Source organism: Tiliqua scincoides, chromosome 4 (assembly GCF_035046505.1).
Source record: "Tiliqua scincoides isolate rTilSci1 chromosome 4, rTilSci1.hap2, whole genome shotgun sequence".
In the NCBI taxonomy this organism is placed as follows: domain Eukaryota; kingdom Metazoa; phylum Chordata; class Lepidosauria; order Squamata; family Scincidae; genus Tiliqua; species Tiliqua scincoides.
The window spans coordinates 183,003,622-183,028,508 of NC_089824.1; the positions used below are offsets into that span (position 1 = coordinate 183,003,622).

Here is a 24,887-nt window from a genome sequence, read left to right on the forward strand (position 1 = left end):
GCCTGAAGTGCTTGACTACTTGGCCAGCAAAGTGTAATCAAAAGACCAACAGAGAATCAGGACCATGTCAGGGAGTAAGCAAAATTCCTTTGCCATGATCCCAAGCCAGATTGCCCCACTGCACATATAATTTGCATTAGAAAAAGCAAGAACACTCGGATTCATGCCATGATTAAGAGGCCCACAGGTCACCAAGAATGCACAAGCACTGTGCCAGTGGTGAAGGGTTCATGTGTCCATCATTCACTACTTGTCCCTTTCAAATATACATAGGTGGGAACCTGACCTTTCCCAGTTGTCTCATATATGCTCAAAAGGGATGTTAAAAAAAATTGGATGCACATCTCACTACTGATGTGGTGCGCATGTGTTTACTGCTCGACTTCCTGTTCAGAGTATAAAAATTTGCTCTCTGTTGATAGAATGGAACAGCTTTTGTGAATACCACCTAGGGCCTACACTTGTTTTCCAGTCCCTTCTAGCTGATTTAGCAATTTATTAAATCAGGTTTGTGTTTAAAGATTCATGTGTCCAAAGATACAAAGGGCTCCAAAGAAGGGCATTCCAAATAGAATTAGCTGCTCCAATAAAAATTTACTGCAGAACAAGCAATTTATGACAAGCCACAAGGTCTTTAATTTTTAATCTATTAGAACCTGAGGTTCCATAGCAATTAGGTTTCTCAATCGTAAAGCCCCATTAAATCTTTAATAAACTGCTTTTAGCTTCACCCTGATTTTTTTTTTTAGTTCCAGAGTGAATAAACTACTTTTCACTTCACCCTGATTTTCAAGGGGACAATTATCAGGTTTAGCAATAGAAATCTTGAGAGAGTTACATTCCCTTTGGAAAATAAGGGCTGTTTGGAAGTTTCAATGGCCACAGTACTTAGGAGCAAAGCATTTTGGGGCTTTTCTTGTCCTTGGTTTCTTTCTCACCATCCCTGAAGGAAACCATAGTCTATCGAGAAAAGCAATATTGACTCCTCCATTGGAAATAGCTCCCTTAAAATCTTCAATTAAAAAAAGATACAAACTTCCTTCTCTCCTCCTCTTTCCTTCAGAATTAGATTTCTACTAACTTCTTCATAAGGGGGAAAATGTCTAGGTCAGCACATTGCCTTTTCCAGTGACATGTCTGTTGGAAGGAGGTAATCTAATGCTCAAAGATTATAGGAACATTTGCTTCAGTCGCCTCCTTGAATCATCTGAAAATTGTGGTACTTATTATTGGGGGGCGAAAAAGTCAAAATGTTTCAGTTGTCTGACTCATGCATGTTTATAGAAAGAAATCAATCAGCACTGCTAGCCAACACAATGTTACTTAGTTCTACAAAGTGTGATGCTTACAAGAGCATTCTTATTTCCAAATACGTTAGAGCAGTGTTTCTCAACATTTGTCCTCCACCGTACCCCTTCACACGATCCACCTATGTGAAGTACCACTGAAAGGGAGGCCAGATGCAATGCAAGAAACACCAGTAAGAGGCTCAGGGAGGACAAGAGGGCTTTTTTGAGCATGGAAAAGCATGCTTTGGAGCTCTTTGCCCTCTGAGCTGAGCCTCCTGTTGTGTGGTATTCCTGGTCTCGCTGCTGGGTGGCAGGAGTCCAGGGGTCCCACAAGTACCACCAGCCACAAGTACCCATACCACTGACTGAGAAACACTGTTTTAGAGAGTATGTTGATTTCTAACATAGGTGGTGTGCCTGATCACCAGGAACTTTTCTGGTTGTGTGAAACTGGACTAGATTTCAGCTACTTCTGCGTAATTGGGAGGGGGGGGTTGACTCTGTTTTTTCACAGACATGCATTACCTTAGAATACTTATTGCCTTGCCAGTCTCCATTGTATCAGGGGAATGCACTTTGAGCAAGGGTCCAATCCGATGCTGCTCACCTGTCCCGCGTACAGCGGTGCCGAAACTGCCATCACTGTAAGTGTCCTTGTGGCAACATTGGTTCCCTTACCCCAAGTAGTGTCCTTGCAGCCCCAATGGGTCTACTCAGATCTGTGCCAGCTCAATCATTAGCACAGAACTGAGGAGACCCATGTTGAACTCCAAGCTTTGGAAGTGGAATGAAGATCTGGCTGTAGTCTCTGTAACCATCCCCGCCCCCCTCCTGGACACAATCCGCCTTCCATTTTGCCCTTCCCTTATCAATTTCACCCCCTCCCCGCCTTCCCCCCCACCCAGAAATGCCTTCCTACTGTCCAGTGGGGAGTTTACCATCTGTAACTCCAGCTGCTCCTGCCACCAGTTCAGAGGCCTAGTGCCAAATGGCACAAGCCTCCGCACTGGCACCTCTTCCTGCCCAGCTGCCACAATGTGACTTACAGTACATTTGCAACAGCTGTTTCATTGGTAGCACGCACGCACAAGCAGTGCTGTCTGGGTGGTGGTCAGGCTGCCCATTTAAGATTATTATAAACCTGTGCTCAATGAACAGGGAGGAAAGACAACCATTGGGCCAGGGTCTTGGTGATTTACAAAGCAATGCGTTGACGTTAGTCATATTTTATTATTGTATTTTTATAATTTTTATGTATTGTATGTATTTTAAGTGTTGTTGGCTGCCTTGGGTGCCCTTCGGGGAGAAAGGTGGATTACAAATCTAATAAATAATAATAATAGTAAACAATAAATGATGATGATGAAAAAAGTAACTCTGCATTCATGAAGACAAGAAAAATACTTCTGCTCTGTCAGAGACCATGTTATGCAAACTGTAGTTTGATTCACTGCGGAAACAGAATTGATGGCATGTTCTACTACTGCTAGAGCTGTTGTCTGCTTGACTTCTGTACAATTTCACTTTGCTTCATTTCACCTTTCTGAAATAAGCAGACCAACCCAAATTTTCATGCTGTGAAGATATTTCACCATCCTCCTTGCATGCACCTCAACAAAGAAAGTGCCTCTGATTTTGTTCTCATTTTGTTCTTTAGTAAGTTTTAACAAATGCTTCGCCTGCAAAGTATTAATGTCATATTGATTTAGAGCCCAGTCCTATGCCTGTCCATTCAGAAGTAAATCTCATTATAGTCAATGGAACTTACTCCCAGGAAAGTGTGGATAGGATTGCAGCCTCAGTAATCTGTCTATGTGGAAAACTCTCTCTCTCTCTCTCTCTCTCTCTCTCTCTCTCTCTCTCTCTCTCATCATCCTTGCTACAGGAATAGGGAACCCCCCACCTTGTTCTCAGAGCATAGAGAAGCTGCATTGAAAATTATTGCATGTGGTCCTCCTGCGCTTTGTCCATAAATGCATGGATTCTAGTAAGGGCTCATACAAAGCCCCATAAATCCTCTGAGTGGCCCTGCCAACAGCCCTCTGCCTTCAAGCAGAAAAAGAAATGTGGGGGGGGGGGGATATGCCTGAGGTTTTAACATTTGTTCATCCTTTAAACTGACTGGGTTGGAAGGAACTGAGGGGGCCCTCTGGTGGCCATTTCTGAAAACACAGCTCTGGAACCTCAAGTAATTTAAAGAGCCATATGGCACAATCCTAGGCATGTCTACTCAGAACTTATTATAGACAGGCAGGAGGTCTGATCTAGAGGGTTGAGCCTCCATTTGCCTGAAGATAACATCCGAAGGTCACCAGTTCGAGGCCACCGGCACCGTGCAACCTTGAAGCAGCTGACAAGCTGAGCCGAGCTATTCCATCTGCTCTGAGAGTGGGAGGATGGAGGCCAGAATGTGCGACCAGATCAAGAAAGAAACATCTGAATGTTGTGGTTTCTTGAAAGATAGAAACCTTCTTTCAAATTGTAAAAATCCCTATGGGGATTTAAATTGCCTGCCTATGTAAACCGCCTTGAATAAGGGAGAAGGGGCCTATTATTATTATAGAGGATTCTAATAATCCCCTATAGGGGAAGGGGCCCCCCTAGGGGATTGTTTCCCTCCTCTCCAGGATGACGTCCTCCAGCCCCGAGACTTCCCATCCGGGAAGCTGAGGAGCTGCATGCCTGAGGTTGGGACAAAGCCTGATCGTCCCCAGAAGTCTCCCCATGATCCTTCTCTGCCTGCCTCTGCTTCTCCAGGTCCTCCACCAAGGCTTCAAGGGAGTGGACGCATTCCCTGAGTCCCTGGAGCTCCTTGCACCGAGGACACATCTATGACTTATGCTCCAGAGGCATATAGTCATACATGTTGCACTCGATGCAAAACACTGGATAGCCCCCACCCTGCTGCTGGCTGTCTGACTGCATAGTTTTATTTGTTTGTTTAGGGGCACTTAAAAACCCTACACTGGTTTGCTGCCCTCTTCTCAAGGGAAGAGAAGGGCGGTATCTGGGGCCCTGGCTTTTATTGCCCTCACCTAGCTCCTGTGCCCGAACTTGCTGGACCTTAAACTCCCTCCCTCTGGTTAGATTAGGTGCTAATTTAGGTAAAGCTTAGCTAAAGCTAAGCTAAAGGTAAGCTAAATTTCAATGATTTAAGGTTAGAAGACAAGAGTTAGAAAGACAAAGAGTTAGAAAGAGTACACTTACCTTCTCCTCGTCCTCCTCCTCTCCTCTTCACAACTCAGAGTCCTCCCTCTCCTTCTCCAAAAACTCAGAGGTCCACTTGCCTTCTCCCTCTCTTTGCACTGAGGCTAAACTTGCCTCATGGAGTGTTTGGGGTATTGGGATGGGGTTTGGGGATTGGGATAGGTTTGGGGGGTATTGGGATGATTCTTGTATAACTGGTCAATTTCATTATAATGCCTGCTTTGGGACCAATGCTCAGGATTAGTCCACAAACTGAATGCCTTGCCTGATATATCCCAGCCTCCAGTCCCTGTACAGGCTTCAGTCTTGGCAGTGTCTACGCAGATTTCAAGGGATGGGAAGTATAGTCCATACCGCTTTTATTCAGGGATGTGCATATAGGTGGAGTCTAGGCTGTTGAAGGAAGTTGTAGATTTGATAGGGGTACACACCTGTGAGTGGTGCTCCTTCTGCTCTGTCAGAGACTGGGCAAATGTCATCTGAGCACAGGTTGCAATGATGACGACATGAAAAGAACTGGGAAGGTCATTCCATGTCAGGTGGTCTAGTTTTTGAAAAGTGCCCCACATGACCATCACAGATTTTAATGAAATTTTGTGTGTAGAGTCCCACATGTCTCAAACAAACTTTGGTAAAGTTTTAGGTTTGCCAGTGGAATACTTGTGGAGATATAGCCATTTGTTTGACCCCATACTGCGACCATGTTCAGTACGATTGTGAGATTTTGACAACAATGAGACATAATATCTCCCTTGCTATTTTTTCAAAACAGATGAAACTTAGCTGCTTTATACAACTTTTTACACTCTATTTAATGAAACTAATAACAATTTTTGTTGCGTGTGTCCAAAGTGGTTAAAATTGCAGCGAAGTTGGCCGAAAAAATCAGTGCTCCAAAAAAATCCAAAGTTTAATGTTGAATAGCTCCAGCGCTAATTAAGTAATAATTGTGAAATTTAGTGCATAATATCCCAATATAGCCTTGTTTTCAAATATGTAATTTCAGCCTCCTAACTCTTTCCATTAGTTTACAAATTAATTGTAAAGTTGATGATTTTTGTAAAAGGCCAAAAATAGGGTATTTTCAACCTGCTTTTATAAAAAATACCTTCTAGAAATACTTTTAAACTAATCTCATTAGAAAGAGCATGTTTCAAACCCCCCAGAAAAATGGGTTTGATTTTATAACACAGGCAAACAGTGCCTGAAAGATAGGGGCAAAGTTGGGAGACATTGCCATAGCAACAGCCTATATTTCAACATGCAATTCTATCATTTTTCAGGTTGTGCTAATTTTTTTAAACAATTTTTTTTATCTACATCATTATAACTATTCCATGGTGACACCGTCACTACCAGTTCAAGAACTTGAACTGGCAACCCCATTGCCGTAGGGATCACGCCCGATAGCCGTGCAATACCAGCCATGGGTGGGTTTCTTCATCAAGGTTCCCAAGCCTGTAATTTGGTTTCTTTGTCAAGGTTCCAAAGCTTTGTGTGGGTATCTATCTGGTTCCCAAACCAGTGATTGGGCTGCTTATCCTGGGTTCCCAAGCCTAAACTGGGTATTTTATATGGCTCCCAAGCCGAAGTCTGCAGTTCAATTTTAAGCGCTAACAATCTTTTTTTTACATTCTGTTGTATTTATGAGCCACTTTCTTCAACACAGTTTCTGGAAATTGATATATACAGGCAACATAACAACCGGGAAACAGTTCAGGTAATCTCAAACATAGAATGGAGGTTCAAATTGGTACAAACTTTCAAAAAGTTTGGAGACAGTAGATGGCAAGAAAGCAGCAGCCGGTACTGGAGAGCATTACCAATTTGTACCAGTCGACTCAAACTCAGTTTGTGTCAGCAAAGTTTCAACTGACACAATAAATTTTGTCGACAAAATTTCTGATAATTTCAAACTGTGTTTGAGATTATCTGAACTGTTTCCCGGTTGTTATGTTGCCTGTATTTATGACGACAAATGGTGGATCGGCAAAGTTGTTGAAGTTTCCGCTGAACAAAATGATGCAATGATAAAATGTATGCATCCTCAAGGTCATGCTCGTTTGTTTTATTGGCCAGAAAGGCAAGATGTTTTTTGGGTTCCAGAACAACACCTCATTTGCATGCCCCCTGCTCCTTCAGTTACATTGTCTGACTGACAATATCAATACCCAGTGTAGGCTTGGGAACCCAGGCCTAACCTTGGGAACCAGATAGATACCCACAAAAAGCTTTGGAACCTTGACAAAGAAACCAAATTACAGGCTGGGAGCAACTGGGAGGTTGGTCTATAAACCAGCCAAAAGATAAATATATGGTCATGAGGAGTAATTAGGACTATCCAGATCCTGCTTCACTCACTGCTCCACAGGTTCACGGTGAGCTGGTGGCAATGTTATTATCCTTCGATTCCCACATGCCAGTTTTCTGATTAACAACATCCCAAAGCAGTTGATGCTATATTGATTTGGTGAAGGGTTTGGCTGGTCATGACAGCACTGCATTTGTTTCCCTTCACAGACAAAATGTAGCAAGACCGATTCATCAAGGACAGATGTCCCAAACTCCCTTCATTGTCGTCAGCTTCTTCTCCCCAGGACTGAAATGGGCAGTTTTCAAAACTTCTTTTTCATACAGTCCACCAGCACAACATGGGCTATTGAAAAAAGAATTCAATCTCTGTTGTGAACAACTGGATGCCTCGGAGGTAGGATGTGCATGAAGATGATAGGGATAATCTATATGTAGCATTTCTGCTCATCTTAGTCAAGGGCTATGACTCACAGTCCAAGCTGATCTAACCCCCCTCCCCTGGCGATGCAACCACACCGATGGGGCATGTACTGTATCCTGCAGGGGGCAGTGGAGGCCTCTTTCAGGTAAAGAAACATTTGTTCTCTTGCCTCAGGGTAAGCCTCTGCTGCCCCAATGGTCTCCACTGATCTGCGCCAGCAAATTGCTGACACAAGTCCAAGGAGAATAAGGGAGGGGGAATGGGCCTAGGAACCTCATCTACTCCAGTGCCCCCAAGATCCACCCCCTCTCCTCTCACCCACCTCTCCCCACCCAGAAACTCCACCCTTCCTGCATCTCCACACCTGTTCTACCCACTCCCACCTCCCACTGCCTTAGGCTGCAATTCTATAAACACTTTCCTGAGAGTAAGCACCATTGAACACAATGGGACTTCAGAGTCGAAATGCATAGGATTGTGCTGTTAACAAATCATGTAGTGTGCCCTAAAAAAAGAGAGAATTAAGGCCCAGCAGCCTAGTGCTATGAACCTTTTACAACGGTGGATCTTCCAATTCACTGTCATAGAGGCCCAGCGACAGCACAAATGTTGCTCCACCATCCCACATGATGGAGCTGTCAGTGGAAACAGTTGGGAACTCTCCACATGTGCCAGAACCACCTGAATGCTGCAATGAAGCAGATAGGTCTGCCATGCAGGTGATTCAGGGGAGACTAGGGGTGCAGAAGGGAAGTAACCTGGGATGGTTAAGAGAAGGGGGTAGATCCTGACAGCAGCAGCAATACACATTGGAGCCAATACACCTTCTTCAGCCCAGACCCAGCCCAGAGCCTTTCCCCCTCAGACTTATGCCAGCTAAACAGTTGGCTTGAGCCTGAGGAGACACATAGGCGTCCAGGCTGACTGGTCACCCCCCAAAAATGAAAATACACAAGATCCCTTAAGGAGATAGGGTGTGGTGTTAACACCTCATTGCAGTGCCTTAGATTGCAGTTGTGTGCTGCACAGTTGCAGCCACTTGGAGGCAAAAAGGCCCTCAAGGTTAAGAGCAGTACCTCCAGGAAGGAAAAGGGATGTGGGTAGTAGGAGGAAGAAAGCTTGGAGGAAGGAAGGGGAGTGAACTAAATTGATAGATTAATGGACCGAGAAAGTAATTGACTGGTTGATGGACTATTGGATTTGCTGACTGACTGTCACCTGGGGCCAGCCCCAGTGACTAGGGTCTCCTCAGGAACATGGGTCTCCTCCAGAGTAGGGGTCTCCTTGGGAGTAAATTGCAAGTACTGCTGGGACCAGGCTCCCAGGCAGAGCATCTCCCTGAGAGTAGAGCCTCAGGCTTCATGGGATCTCCAGACAGTCACATGGCCGGAAAGGGTTGGGCTGGCTGGGCCAGCTACTGGCTTCATAAGGAGTCTGGGAGGCATAGGGAGAGGTTGCTCCTTCTGGGGCTCTGGTTGGAGAGAAGTGGCTGGGGGAAGGGTTAGCAATCACTTACCTCTACTTGTTCCTGTGGGGGCAACTGGCCACTTCCTCCCAGGGGAGGCACACCTGGACCAGAACAGGATGTTGTAGACATTGGGGGTCTTGCCCCCCCAAGCCCAACCAAATAGCCAGATAGCCAACTAGCAGGGGGTGTTCTGAACAATTCAGCCTTGTACCAGCATAGAGGCAAAACTCCATTTAATGATGGTATACCAGGGCCCTTGTAGTGTAACAAGGCCCTGATGAATGTAAAGAATATCACCAGATTAAACCACTTGTGTAAGTCAACCACCAGGTCTCATCGCCTCCTTTGCTCCGGGATAAGTTGACTGCCGCACCTGTGCTGCTCCCAGGCATGGACCTCACACTGACCAATAGACTAACTGACTAATGGACAGATGGGTGACTAGACTTCTGAGAATTGCTGGAACGAGGACTGCTGAAGACTGGTGTGTGGGTGCCATGCCCAAGACCTGCTGAGGACCAAAGTGTTGCTGCGGTGGCTGGAGAAGCTACTAGCAGGAGAGGGAAGGAAAGAAGACCTCTGCAGATTGAACAGGCGGTGGTGATGGTGAAGCCCTGGTGGTGGGATTCAGTGGTGCTGCAGTGCAAAACTAGGGCTATTGTTGGGGGAATAAAGGAGGCTAATTAAAGTGGGCATAGGTTCTCTAGGCGAAGCTTGAACCAGGAATTTGGCAAAACACCCCCCCCCCACACACACACACACACTACCACTGCACCATGAAGATGGTGTGGCTGAATGCTGTGGAGTAGCAGAGGATAGGGTTAGGCTGCTAATTTGCAGACATGCCAGTGTTCAACTCCTGGTTTTGAATGTTGTTTTGAAGCTAGAAAAGGGTGAAGCAATAATAAAGTAGAAAAGTTTCCCTGGGTACAATCAATGAGGCTTACTCTTGTGTAAGTGTAGGTAGGATTGCAGCCTAGAATTGTTACAAATTTTCTGCTCGATGATGTCACTTCCAGACATGACATCATTTCTGGTGGGTCCTGACAGATTCTTATTCTGAAAAGTGGGTCCCGATGCTAAATGTGTGAGAACCACTGGGCTAGATCATAGTTTATTTCCTTAATTCAGAGGGAACACGAAGTTATGGTTTTGGCTTGTAATAAAACTCCTTGCAAAGGCTTCAGGGAGCAGGAGCTTAGAGAGATGGCTCAAGACTGGAGGACAAGCACAGAGGGGAGAGAGTCTTTACTTCAAATTGCTTAAAAAGCATTCCTGGCCACCTACAGACCTTCACACAAGGACAGTCTCAGCCAGCAGAGATTCCATTTTCAAAAGTCCATGAGCCTAGGTGAATTTTGGCATTTATTGCTGCCTTGAGCCTCCATGCTGGCTCGCTATCTTTGACATATTTATCTCTCCCTCTAAGGGAAAATGGGGTTATTTTCCTTAATATAGGTGTGAGGAGCTCAGGATAAAATAACTTGATTCTCCCGGAGGCTGACAGGTGGAGTAGAGGACTCAACCCAACTTTTGTGATTGGCATCTGGCTAATCATGAGACTCTTTCTGTTCGACTATTTGCTTCCCATGGGGCAAAATATATTAATATCTCCTTGCACTTCATTCACTCACTCAGTTTCTTTCTTTCTGCTTTGCAGCCTATAAATCTAAAGAGGATTTTTTTTATTATTCCTTACCTCTCTCTTGCTCTCTCTCTCTCTTCCCAGTTGTGTTTTTTCCACACAATTCAGCCAAATCACTGGTGGAAGAAATTGCCTTTTTGTTTTTGCTGATGAGCAAAATCTGAAGGACAAGGCACAAACCTCCTTGGAGGTAAATTACTTAGTCACATTTAAGGTCCCTGAATTGGTGAAACTAATTAGCATATTTTGAATTCCTTTCCCTCCCTTCATTCCTGCCCCTTCCTCTTTTTTTTTTTTTAATTCCTTTGATTTTGCCCAGTGGCATTCAAATGACACATGTAGTTCCCTTCAACAAGAGCAGGGGATGCTCCTTTGGATAGAAAGATCTGTTTGGCTTGAATGAGTCTCCCCCAAAGGCTCCATTCCTCAGCACTGTCTCTCTGAGAAGGAAAGGGAATGCAAAACTATGCACTCCCTTCCTTGCGAGAGCACTTCAGAGCCCCATAGCTCCCTAGTTCTTTGTGAGTTTTCCCCCAGCTTCATCACTATCATTTCCCCAGTTCCTCTTACTCCCACTTTCTACATGTTCCTTTCTCCCCCGTGCATCTCAGCCAGTTGTCAACGTTGTCAAGTGTAAAGTCATGCACATTGGGGCAAAAAATCAAAACTTTAGATATAGGCTGATGGGTTCTGAGCTGTCTGTGACAGATCAGGAGAGAGATCTTGGGGTGGTGGTGGACAGGTCGATGAAAGTGTCGACCCAATGTGCGGCAGCAGTGAAGAAGGCCAATTCTATGCTTGGGATCATTAGGAAGGGTATTGAGAACAAAACGGTTAGTATTATAATGCCGTTGTACAAATCTATGGTAAGGCCGCACCTGGAGTATTGTGTCCAGTTCTGGTCGCCGCATCTCAAAAAAGACATAGTGGAAATGGAAAAGGTGCAAAAGAGAGCGACTAAGATGATTACAGGGCTGGGGCACCTTCCTTATGAGGAAAGGCTACGGCGTTTGGGCCTCTTCAGCCTAGAAAAGAGACGCTTGAGGGGGGACATGATTGAGACATACAAAATTATGCAGGGGATGGACAGAGTGGATAGGGAGATGCTCTTTACACTCTCACATAATACCAGAACCAGGGGACATCCACTAAAATTGAGTGTTGGGCGGGTTAGGACAGACAAAAGAAAATATTTCTTTACTCAGCGCGTGGTTGGTCTGTGGAACTCCTTGCCACAGGATGTGGTGCTGGCGTCTAGCCTAGACACCTTTAAAAGGGGATTGGACGAGTTTCTGGAGGAAAAATCCATTATGGGGTACAAGCCATGATGGGTATGCGCAACCTCCTGATTTTAGGAATGGGTTAAGTCAGAATGCCAGATGTAGGGGAGGGCACCAGGATGAGGTCTCTTGTTATCTGGTGTGCTCCCTGGGGCATTTGGTGGGCCGCTGTGAGATACAGGAAGCTGGACTAGATGGGCCTATGGCCTGATCCAGTGGGGCTGTTCTTATGTTCTTATGTTCTTAACGTTCCTTTCTGTCATCATCTTGCCTGTCTGGAAACTTAAGTCCTGTGTGCATCTTTTCCATGGTTCCCCTTTTCTTAGCCCTTCCTTTCCTTCTGTCTTTTCTACACTTTCCTTGTTGGAGAAGAAGCATGCAGAGCTCGATCACCGTATAGTCACAAAGGGTGTGAATGCTCTTCTCCAATGGTAAGGGTGCTGTAACCTATTTGGTTAGAGCTTATAAAATATGGTCAAGCTGCATTTTACTTGAAGGTTGGGTTCTGAAGTCTGTGTGTAAGATGATAATCCCATATACTCAAAAGTACCCTTTATTAAAAAAAAACTATGGTCTCTTTAAAAACTAAAATCAAGCCATGAGAGATAGGTGACAACTGAGGTACCCAAGAAAATAGTAGGTCATTTTCCCGCCTCACACTCAGGCCAGGGCTTATATTTGGCGAGTGGAATGGTGGGCAGAATCACCTGCATTATTTAAAACGAACGAACTCTCTTTGTTTGCTGAGCATGTATACCTGAATTTGCACAAGTAAAATGTACAGAATATGCAGGCTGGCTTTATTTTGGATCTAAATGCTGTCCTCTTTAACCTTATGTTCTTCTCCCAGGAGTTGTGAGGTGTTAACAATGCTTGCAATTTCTTCTGTTGAAAGATCACAGTGTGACTTTGCTTGCAGCCCTGTTGCTGCAGCGAAGGCCTTACAAAAATGCAGCTCTGTTGTATGCAGGACTGTTGATTTCCACAATCTGCTAATCTCTCTTTCAACTATCCCTCTTCCAGTTGCTTGCATGGCCCACTCCCTGCCCTGTGCCTCTCTTCCCCTTTGTTTCCCAGTCCTTACCTTGTCCTTCACAGCTCCTTCTATACCAGGATTGCCCAACCCATAATATAGCTTTCTCATCAGGCCCTTTAGGATCTCCAGTATGGCCTGCAGCAGAACCCCTGTTATACTCATTCCTTTTCTCAGAATCAGGAAACCCATACATTTCTAGGAAAAGACTGACCTGGCCCTGACTGCTCCTGCTTGCTGTGACACTGCCTGCAATTAACCTCTTCCTTTAAAATGTGCATTGCTGATTGGTTCAAAATGTAGCGCAGTAGTGATAGTGTGACATTGGATCAAGCTGTGTTCACACCAGAACTTTGTTTCCTTTCCATGCATTTTTTTGCAATTGTTCAGCTGGCTGGAGTAAAGCAGAGTTAGATAGGCAGGTGGCAGAACTCTTCCTTCTTGCCTTCTCTTTCCACACTACAGGAAGATAGAGCTTTCATCTTGATGTCTCCCTATCTGGGTCCTCCTTTGAGGCCTTCTCCCACCTGATCCTCCCTGTAGATCTGCAAGTGTTTCCTTGCCTGGGAAGAGACATGTTGGGGATGGGTGGAGGACTGAGGGAAGCAGAGGCATGTATTGAGTGCTGGCTGATGTATTGCGCACAATGATTGATTTGATCAGTGGGCTGCAGCAGTGAGACCCCAACTTCACTTAATTTTGGGGAAACATCCTTGCAAGAAACCAGGGTTGGGAAATACATCATATCAAAAACTGTTTCCTGATAGGGCTACCCCGCTTCCTTGGTTTAAAACCAGAGGTGCAGAACATGGGAAAGAACTCTCCTGTGAATGTTGGATTGGGAAATCTTATGAATGATATGATTCATATCATATGAAGCACTGACTTCATATTCATATGAAGCACTGACTAATGCCTCTTTAAGGGATGGGGAGGGAGAGGGGGAAGGCAACAATGCAATCCCCATGATCGAACTACTGAGAGGGATGGAAGGGGGGTTTTCTACTTTCAGCGAGTGCTGCAATCTTTGGGGGTGCGAGGGGTGCAGAGACACCTCCGCAGGGCTTTCTGTGCCTGCAAAACTGTTTTTAAAAATGGGCTGGTTTTGCAATGAAACCAGAAGTGCCAGTTCTCCCCCCTTTATTTACTGTTTTGCAGGCACAAGAAACCCTGCAGAGGAACCCCATCCCAAGGACTGCAGCTGGTTGAAAGTAAGTAGAAAACCACCCTCCCGTCCCCACAGCAGCACTATCCTGGGGATTGTGTTACTGCCTTCCCCCTCCCCTGCAACAACTTACAGTGCTCTCAACTCTCTTGTAGAGTTAGGGAAGCACTGCCATAGGGGTACACTGTACCTGGACCCAGGATCAAAAAGGACTGTGTGAGCTAATGGAGGGGAACTGAAAATTTCCTAGGATCTCAGAAAACGTTTGCATACATTGTGTGAAGACTAGCTTTCACGTTTTGGGTAAACCCACCTAATTTTATATATTGTGATTCATAGAAATTATGATCCACGGATCCTATGAAATTATGATCCAATAGAGAAGAGAAAGGGCCCCAAAGGATCCCCATAATCTTTTGTACCCATGATAAAATTCCTTTCAGAAGCCCTGAAGAGGAACATTGAAAAAAGTACTTGGGGAGCTGGTATTCAAAATGAAATTGCCGTCTTCGGTGGATGTGGTTCCTATGCTTTTCCTGGGTCATTAACTACTAGGTCCTTCAGGTAATTTGAGCTTGAAGCCTCTAACCTCTACCAAGGCACATGCAAATTTTTAATTCTTCACAAAGTTTGCTTCCCAGAAACTGGACTACAAATATTGTATTTCTTGCAACTTCACTCCCAAGCAAATGGAATGTTTGTGAGTTTTTCATGTTGTTAGAACGACTCTGGCAATTATGGCCAGAGGCTTCACCACAAAATCCCTTAGAATATTAGTGTAGTTGTATTTATTTGTTTATCCATTTTTTGGTACATCTTCTAGGGAACTCAGGGCAATATAACCGGCTCCCTCTTCTCCAGTTTTATATCATTTTCACTTATCATGGCAGAGTACAGGGCTATAAGGCAGATCATAAATATTCCCATTGTTCATGTGTGTACTGAGGTTGAGAGAGAGGAACATGTTCCTGGCCAAGCAGGGAGTTATATTCAGCCTGCTCTCCCAATTTGAACATGTTACTCTCTGGGCAGCACTGTTTCTCACTTGCACCTTACTAATAAAAGAGGAAACTGAAAGGTCACACCAACTATCTGCTCCACTGAGATCTTCACATTGCATCTTAAGGGCACATTGTTGCTTGACAGACCTGGCTCCCGAGAGCAACTCATTGCAAATACTGAATCCAGTGCTGAGGCTTTCACAAGTCAGTGAACCCATTTTCTTCCTTGTTTGCTAGTTTAGCAACTTGCTGCTCAATCTTACAATTTGGCATTTTGTCAAGGTTTGTTTTCATGGAAATGGATTCTAAGCTTTTGCATTATCTTCTTCGAGGCTTCCTTACAAACCGACGACACGTTTTGGACTATAAATGCAGCATGAACACAAACAACTGTTAGTTGCATTGCATTCTCTGGGGAAAAGTCACAGGTACAATTGAAGCCCAGTAGGCAACTATTAGAGATAGGACAAATGATGGGCAGCTGCCATACCAAACCAGCAGGAACTCAACAATATAGTGAAATAACCTTGGGCCTTATTTATCTGAATAACATAAATCCATTCCTTTTCCTCACATTTGCCCCAGAATGAGCATTCTGGCAGCATAAAGAGTTTTAAGGCTGTCGCCAATGCAACAGCACTGGTGAGCGCGGCCTGAAGCAGCAAACAGCCCAGTCCATGCTATGACAAACCAGCGCCACCTGCTGGTGCAGGTAGAACTGCGCAGGGGTTAGGAGGGAGATGGGAAGGGTTGGAATGGGGCAGGGATGGGCAGAACAGGGAGGACATGGGGCAGAGAGGAAAGTAGCCTAATCCAAATTCATGGGTCAACATGGACTTGCACCATCTATACAGCTCGTACAGGACTGAGTTGACCCATGGTGGCTGCTGGGGTTTATCTCGGGGAAAGGGAACAAATGTTCCCTTACCCCGAAGAAGCCTCATCCTGCCAAAACTCTCTTGCAGGATAGAGCAGAAGCTGTATTAGTGTTGCTGCATCACTGCATGAGGATTGGGCTATTGATTGCAGCTGATTCCAAAAGAATACATTTTCCTAACCACATCTCTGGATAATTTCCCTTTTCCTACCTGCCTAGGCTAGCCAGCCAATTTGGAAAAAGGAGAGCCAGAAAAACAACTATTTCTACAAGATTTTTGTCCCCAGGACTACAAAATGTGTACTCGGTGTCATAGCCCAGCAAGAGGAATACATTCTTCATCCAAAGCATCCTTTCCTTGCTTTGAAAAGAGTGGGGTAAGAAAATGCTCGATTTTCTATTCCCTATATATGTCATATATTTTCATTTTTGAAATTACTTTAACTGATAAGACTTCATCTCAATTTCTTAGCCCTCATGTCAAAAAATCATTATGCTTTTCATAGCACTGTATCAGTGTCCCCGGCAGGTAACATACGTCAGTTTTTATCATGTCTTATTTTAAAAATAAAAGCATTTCCATTTATCAAATCCTGAATTAAGTTTGCATTTGTAGCTACTGGAGGAGGGAATGGAAATATTTTTGCTGCTTGCATCATTCAGCATGTTAAGAAATTTATATTGAAATCAGCTTCTAAAATGAATAAATATCTATTAAGCACAATAAATGTGCACATTTTCTTCAAAAATCTAGAAAATCTTGTTAGTAGCAATAATGTTCATATACCTCATGCTTCCATTAGTGAGTTTTCTGATGCTACACCAGAAAGCTGCAATGGGTTCCTTCCTTGAAGTACTCAGACAATGCATAACAAGGTTGATTGTTTCTGTGTCTAAACTTAATTCTGTGGGGCTGAATGCACATCAGTGTATTACCTCTTCTTTTGGTACTCACTGATGCTGAGGATCATTAGAAAAGGGGGGGGAGAGAGAGAGAGACAGAGAGAGATGATTCAAACAGCACAAAAACTAATATATAACTGTGAAGTAATTTAAAACTCATTCTGTAATGATGACGTCTGGACAATTACACCCAAACTCCACTCAAATCCCGGCAGCAAGCAAAACAAAAGTGACTACTTGCTTGAAGAGAACAAAGAACATCCAAGGATATTTTCATCTTTTCAACTGGAAACATTCCACAGTACAATTTTGATGTATTCAGTCATCATCTATTCTGCTCCTTTTTTAGATGTCATTCTTATCAGCTACATCTTTTTTTCTCGAGAAGAATGTTGTGTTCTGTCTGTCCAGATGGAACTGAGTTGATTCCCTATTGATAGTTTCTGAATTCTACCCATTTAATCCAATTCAACCCAGTACCATAAACCATTGTATTATTTATGGAACCCATTATCACAATGTAGAATAGCACCAAGGAAACAAGTCTGCAGTTTCATCTTCCTTGAATTTTACTTGTTTCAGTCCTGGATTTAGTAATAGGGATGATATAAAGGCGAGTGGCCATGTCAACAATTCCCTTGGACATTTCCTCCATAAGAAAAACAACGAAGAAAGAGATCCTTCTGGAGGCAGGAGGGGAAGCAGAAGATGGAGAAAAGAGGCAGCATCTAATCATTTAAATAGCCCAGCATTGCTCATCCTAATGAAAGAGCAGGCCTGTTTTTGTTTTGCTTTGTTGTTTATGATCTAACTCTCCCTATGACTTGTGATAACATATTTCTTTTCTTTTTCTTTCCAGTTGACAAATTAAAGCCTTGAGGTGAAAAACATCAAAAGGGTTGACTCTGGCTGGAACAAGAGCTCTGTGTCTGTTGAAGGAACTGAGCAGGCACATTTTGATCACTGTATTTCTAAAACCTCTCCACCTTTCTGATCAGATTTCTCCTGCCGCTCAGCATCCCTTGGAATCCTGCTTTTGGCCAGTTTCCCCAACAGCTTGCATTGAGGGCCATTCAGTACAAAGAAAATCTTATGAAATTAATAAGAATGCATTGTGTGAAAAAATTTCCACCGCCTCCCAGTGCCTTATCAGCTGCTGCTGACTGCCCCCTCTCCCCTTGCTGTGTTGGGGGGGATCTCTGGCATCTTCAGTGGGGGGCATCTCCAGTAGGGCAGGAAGTGCTCAGGTGCCCTGTTCGGGTGTAACCCCCCTTGAGCTGGCACAAGTTTCTCGGGGGGGCTGCTGTATCCTACTGGTTAAAACAAGAACAAAGGGGTGGTGGGCCCCAGTCTCATATACTATCTTGGAGGGTGGAAACATGGGTAAAAAGACGCAGAAGTCAAGCAGTAAGGCCACCAAAAGGCCTACCCCGTGCGGCCACCCCCATCCCCCCTTCTTCCTCAGATGAGGAGGACCAGATGGCAGAGTTTCATGCCTTTATGGCCCGTTACAAAACCAGACAAAAAGAAAAAGCACTCGGGAAAGCTGGTCAGGGTGATGGGGGCTCGAGTTCCAGTCTGGCCTCTGGTCCATGCAGGTCTGCCAGAAAAAATAAAGGTGCATTGATGGGTGCCTCTCTCCCCCCCTAAGCAGCCCACTACCTCAATGATTTCTCTTTTATGGGGCCTCCATGGCTTTGATGGCCAAGGCAGATATTGAATCTGCCTTCAGACTACTGCCCATGCACCCCCAGGATTTTTGCCAGTTGGGTTTTCATTCCGAAGGGGGTTATGACTGGGAGAAGAGGGCGGGGTGGCAGCAGCCACTCTTACAGCTGAGCAACTCCCGTTTATTCTGCTTTAAAAAAAAGTGCAGACAATGGGCAGAAGACGGGCTCGTAAGGTGCACACTTAATAAAAGCAGGATTGTAGCAGGGCTAAACAGGATTTAAACCTTCTTGCCCTAATGAGGAGAATAAAAAGGAACATATTCTTGCCCTAATGAGGAGCCCTATTTTTGCCCTAATGAGGAGAATAAAAAGGAACATAAACTGTGGCAAAAGAAATGTAAGAAGGTGATATGGGAGGCCAAGCGAGACTATGAGGAATGCATGGCCAGCAGCATTAAGGGGAATATTAAAAGCTTCTTCAAATATGTTAGAAGCAGGAAACCCACCAGAGAAGCGGTTGGCCCTCTGGATGGTGAGGGAGGGAAAGGGGAGATAAAAGGAGACTTAGAGATGGCAGAGAAATGAAATGAGTTCTTTGCATCTGTCTTCATGGCAGAAGACCTCGGGCAGATACCGCTGCCTGAACGGCCCCTCCTGACCGAGGAGTTAAAAGAGAAGATGTTTCAGACCTCATTGATAAATTAAAGATCAATAAGTCACCTGGCCCTGATGGCATCCACCCAAGAGTTATTAAGGAATTGAAGAATGAAGTTGCTGATCTCTTGACTAAGATATGCAACTTGTCCCTCAAGCCTTGCTGAAGGAGAGTCAGCATGGCTTCTGTCAGGGTAAGTCTTGCCTCACAAACCTTTTAGAATTCTTTGAAAAGGTCAGCAGGCATGTGGATGCGGGAGAACCCATGGACATTATATACCTGGACTTTCAGAAGGCGTTCGACATGGTCCCTCACCAAAGGCTACTGAAAAAACTCCACAGTCAGGGAATTAGAGGGCAGGTCCTCTCCTGGATTGAGACCTGATTGAAGACCAGGAAACAGAGAGTGGGAGTCAATGGGCAATTTTCACAATGGAGAGAAGTGAAAAGTGGTGTGCCCCATGGATCTGTCCTGGGACCGGTGCTTTCCAACCTCTTCATAAATGACCTGGAGACAGGGTTGAGCAGTGAGGTGGCTAAGTTTGCAGACGACACCAAAATTTTCTGAGTGGTGAAGACCAGACGTGATTGTGAGGAGCTCCAGAAGGATCTCTGCAAATTGGCAGAATGGGCAGCAAAATGGCAGATGTGTTGCAATGTCAGTAAGTGTAAAGTCATGCACATTGGGGCAAAAAATCAAAACTTTAGATATAGGCTGATGGGTTCTGAGCTGTCTGTGACAGATCAGGAGAGAGATCTTGGGGTGGTTGTGGACAGGTCAATGAAAGTGTCAACCCAATGTACGGCAGCAATAAAGAAAGCCAATTCTATGCTTGGGATCATTAGAAAAGGTATTGAGAACAAAACGGCTAATATTATAATGCTGTTGTACAAATCTATGGTAAGGCCACACCTGGAGTATTGTGTCCAGTTCTGGTCACCACATCTCAAAAAGGATATAGTGGAAATGGAAAAGGTGCAAAAGAGGGCAACTGATTGCTGGGCTGGGGCACCTTCCTTATGAGGAAAGCCTACAGCGTTGGGCCTGTTCAGCCTAGAAAAGAGACGCCTGAGGGGGAACATGATTGAGACATACAATGTTATGCATGGAAATGATAAAGTGGATAGAGAGATGCTCTTTACACTCTCACATAACACCAGAACCAGGGTACATCCACTAAAATTGAGAGTTTGGAGGGTAAGGACAGACAAGAGAAAATATTTCTTTAATCAGCGTGTGGTTGGTCTGTGGAACTCCTTGCCACATGATGTGGTGACAGCATTTGCCTGGATACCTTTAAAAGGGGATTGGACAAGTTTCTGGAGGAAAAATCCATTATGGGTTACAAGCCATGACGTGTATGTGCAACCTCCTGATTTTAGAAATGGGTTATGTCCGATGCAAGGGAGGGCACCAGGATGCAGGTCTCTTGTTTTCTTGTGTGCTCCCTGGAGCATTTGGTAGAGCCGCTGTGAGATACAGGAAGCTGGACTATATGGGCCTATGGCCTGATCCAGGGGGTCTGTTCTTATGTTCAGGGATGTGATTGTATCACTGCGAGAGGACATCCCGCGCCTCCCCTTTGAGTTCCTGGTGCCTCCCTAAAGCGCCGCGCCGCACAGTTTGAATAACACTGCCCTATGGGTTATGGCCTCTTTTTAATAGACTTGCAACAGGGCTTGAAAACCCTTTTGGGTTCAGGGAAGGCCAAGTGCTAGGCTGACCTCCCATTGTGTCAGTAGAAGTGCAGGGTGGGTAGGCAGAAGACCTTTTCGGTGTCCAATCTAAGTCAGCAAGGACAGGGGATGAACTAGAACCACTCCTTATGATGCCTGGCCAGCTCAAGGAGGCAGGCTGGCTAGCTCCTTGTCCAAACTTGGGGGCCTTGCAGGGGTGACCTGAAGGCATAGCAGTTCAGCTGACTTACCCTCTTCGGGTGACATTGAGAGGCGCGCTTAATAACAATTGAGTTACGCCTGGAGTCGGGTGGATGCCCTATGAGATTGGGGGACGAAGACGGCTAGGACTGTTTCCCCCAGGAATCCCACACTTGGGATGGGTTTTGTTTACCCCTTTTGTTGCCCTGTTGCAATGCTTTTGTATTCAATAAAGTGACCCATTTTAATTCCATACCTGTTGTCGGCTGTATTTATTTGGTGAATGCATGGTAATTTATTGTGTGAAAAATTGAGAGTACAATAACTGCTCTCAGGTAGAAGCGAATACATGGAAGGTAAGCTGTTTCTCAGATTATAAATGTCTAAATAGTTTTAAATAATGCATTCATTTTGCTATGGCAAGAATTACGTAGGTTCACATGCAGGCCAGTGTTCCTCTCTGTGGTTTCCTCCAGCATTCCCTATACCCAGGAGAAATTTATTGGCCACAAGCTACAAGAGCTAGATGGATATACACTTCAAAAGTTTCCTTTCCATCACAATCAAAGAGGTAGCAAGAGAGTGTACCTGCTTACTGCCTGTTCACATATTACGTTCCTTAATTCCACACTCTGGGATGGTTGGGTTGGGACTGCCTAGAGAAAAATGTGCTCGTGTTGCACACTTGAACCAGCCCATTCATCAATCCATAATGGAGATGCTTGATTCTTTCTGTATAGAAATGAATGCACTTATTTTCCTGTTAAATAGGAAGGTATAAAGATGCCAAAACCCAATTTCTGTACACTGATAACATAGCATTAAACAACACCTTGAGAAGTCATGCCTCAATATTCCACTTAATATTACAACTTACAGGGCATCTAGCCGAAATGTGTTTTTTGTTTTTTTTTCCCCCCACCATGGCCCAGTTCCTCTGAAAGCGTACTTTTCATGTGATATTAATGTGGTTCCCCTGGTTTGTTCTAGACAAAGTTGAATCTCATCCCCCTTAATAGCATCCAAACTGTATTTACGTAATAAGAAGTTCAGATATGCTAATTTGCTGCTTGTATAGAATTATCCTGAGCAGGGGTTAGAGGAGAGTTGACGGTGAATTTGGAGGAAATGAAGTTTGGGATCACTGAGATGTAAATAGTTTCCATTGTTTGTTGCTAGTGTTCAGGAACTTATCTGTTTGTCATTATGTTCTTATAAGGCTTTTTTGGTGCTCATGGAGTCCCCAGAGTGGTGAGCAGCAATGTGCATGTTTTCCATTCTCAAGTTCCAAGGTGAATTCATCTGTGCATGCCAGTCTGGTGTCTTTTTCAATCCAGCAGACTGTTGATCGCTCAACTGTTTCTGGACTGATGGATGGATATTTTGGGGTTGCTTTTTAGGTCTGTGCTTTTGTTGCCGATTTTATCTGGCTTCTTGCTGCCTATTTTTTAAATCCTTATTATTTTATGAAATTGGTTGTTTTTACTACCTTGAGGGCCCTTTGAGCTGCCTGGCAGAGCATGCATAAATAAAGGATCCAAGATTCCAAGTTTTCATTCTTCAGTAGTCTGGCAGGAAAAAGAATCTGGGAGTAATTCTCCTTGAGGTAGAAAACATGGTCTTGAGGATATTGAAAGTACAGCTGTGCAGAATCAATTGGCAATAGATATGCTCGTGATGACTCCACAGACATTTACTTAGGCTGCCATACTCAAACGTCAGCTCCATCAAAGACATATAAATATTTAACAGAAAAAGTTTACCATTGTAAACTAGAGCTAGAGGTGATAATTTTGTGATTTGGAAACATCTGTTTTATTTAAGAGCATGAAATATTCATTGCACTTGTCTCTGTGAGAGAAACAGAGGTGAATTTTTACATATTTACCTCATTCCCAACCCCTCCTAGCCAAATCTGTGACAGTTGAAAGCCACCTGCTTTATCGCCAACATCACAATTGCAAAATCTTTTCCCCAAGACTTTCTTCTGGGAACCTGAGAAAAACAATATCACACCTCGAACCAAGCCCCAGAACTAGTAAGTTGGCATGGGGGTGGGTGGTGGGTAATATGAGGCTGGGGTGGGCAGAATGGGGAGGGGATGGAGTGTATCAAAGGTGGAAAAGGGGCGATTATCGGAGACAGCAGCTCTGCTGATATCCTATCCCCCTTCCTGGCCTCTATCCATCTAACCCAGGTCCATTTGGACTTGCACCAGCAGAATCATTGGTTCAGGTCTGAGTAGACCTATCCAAGTCTACCCCCAGGCAAGGAAACAAATGTTCTCTTATCAGGAGGATTCAGCACACTCTGGTGGTGTGGCTGCATTAGCAGGAGTGTTTAGATAGAACTGGGCTGCTAGAGCGTTAAATACTGTCAGGGTTATTGCTTAGTAAATCATAGAGAACCACACACCCAATAGTGACCCTTAATGAAGATGGTTGGCAACCTTCAGTCTCAAAAGACTATGGTATAAGCCTACAGCACCCAGTATTCCCAGGCGGTCTCCCATCCAAGTACTAACCAGGCCTGACCCTGCTTAGCTTCCGAGATCAGACGAGATCGGGTGTGTGCAGGGTAACAGTTAATGAAGATACTTAACCGCATATTGACCAACACAATTTTATATGGATACCTATTTTACTTTTGGTGCTGTTTTAACCATATTTCAGTACATTTTAAATCTGTTTTTGTTGTTTTCTTTTTGTAATGTTTTATTGTAAGTTTTTTTGTCAGTTTTTTTTTCAGTAAAGTGGACTAAAACAGTGGTTACCAAACTGTGAGTTGGAACCCACTGGTGGGTCCCAATCTGATCATTGGTTTGTCACCAAAGGATGATGGAAAAATCAGGTCACTAATTGCCTCTTTGAAACTATTCAGAGATTAGATACTGTAACTTATAATTACCCTGCAAAGAGCTCAGCTCCTATAGTTTGCAAGTATGTATAAATATAGGGAGATATCTGGTAGGTGGGAGTAACAATGATGATGAAATGTTTCAGCATTTACTCAACCTTGCATTAAGCCAGCAGCGGACCTCCCCAGCCCTGCGCCTGGGGCAGAGGTCTGCAATGGTGCCCCCCGCAGGCTATTGCCACCCCCTGTGGAAAATTCCACTCGCCCTACTCACCTGAGGCTCACGGAGCCTTGCATGATCCAGGAACGCGTCAGATAAACCTCTGTGAGGTTCCCCGACGGTTTAAACTGTGCTTCCGGAAAACCAGAAGCACAGTTTCTGCCCCCCCATCGGGAGCCGCAGAGGCTTCTGTGGGGTCCTGGTGCCTCGCACCTGGGGGTTTTGCCCCATTGGACCTTATGGTAAGTCTGCAACTGCATTAAGACATCTTCAATTGTTCAGTTGCCCTGGATATTTTTTGCTTTTAGAGCACTTAGTGGGAGCTTTTAACTGGGATTAAGATTAGAGAGGCAATGCATTTGGGGAAATCATTCTCCTACCAAACTCTCCTCATCTAAAGTTGCCTGTATCCATTACAACTAATTTCAATTTCAATTGTTTACCAACCAAAGGTTCTCTTGCTTCAAAAAACATAAATCAGCCTCAGTTATACAAGAAGTGTAGGTTTCTTTGCATCCACATAAAAGACAACCACGTTTGAATCTACGCAGTTGGATCTTTTGCCAGGCATTTGGAGGAGAGGTTATGTTCTCTTTGCTGAAGCTTTTATTTGCTCTTCATCTGCTGCTTTTAATATATCGCCTCTTTTATTGTCAGTTCTTATGCCAAATTTTTATGCTAATTTGTTACAGAGAACCAACTTATGCCGGCTTCTGTAGGGGAAGGGAGGGAATAAATTTTTCAAGATAAATAAATTAATACAGGCACCAACAACTGTGCATTGAATCGTTCGCAACAAGAATACAGAAAGTCTGCCCAACATGTATTTCTTCTCTGTACTAAAGATGGGCAACATGATACAGAATGAAAAATGGCATGTATCAGATGGGGGGGGATCCTTTCTACTTAAGGCTGGTTTGGATGATACTCTGAACTGCCCTGATAAATGCATGGAAGAGGAGCATGGATGTGCACATTTCACTGTCATACTGTTACTTAATTGTGCA

The 24,887-nt window shown here is 44.3% G+C and overlaps 1 pseudogene; it reads right to left on the reverse strand.

Moving 5' to 3' along the window:
- Positions 1-23,279: 23,279 nt before the first annotated feature.
- LOC136650358 (5S ribosomal RNA) lies at positions 23,280-23,399 on the reverse strand (annotated as a pseudogene).
- Between the last annotated feature and the right edge of the window lie 1,488 nt (positions 23,400-24,887).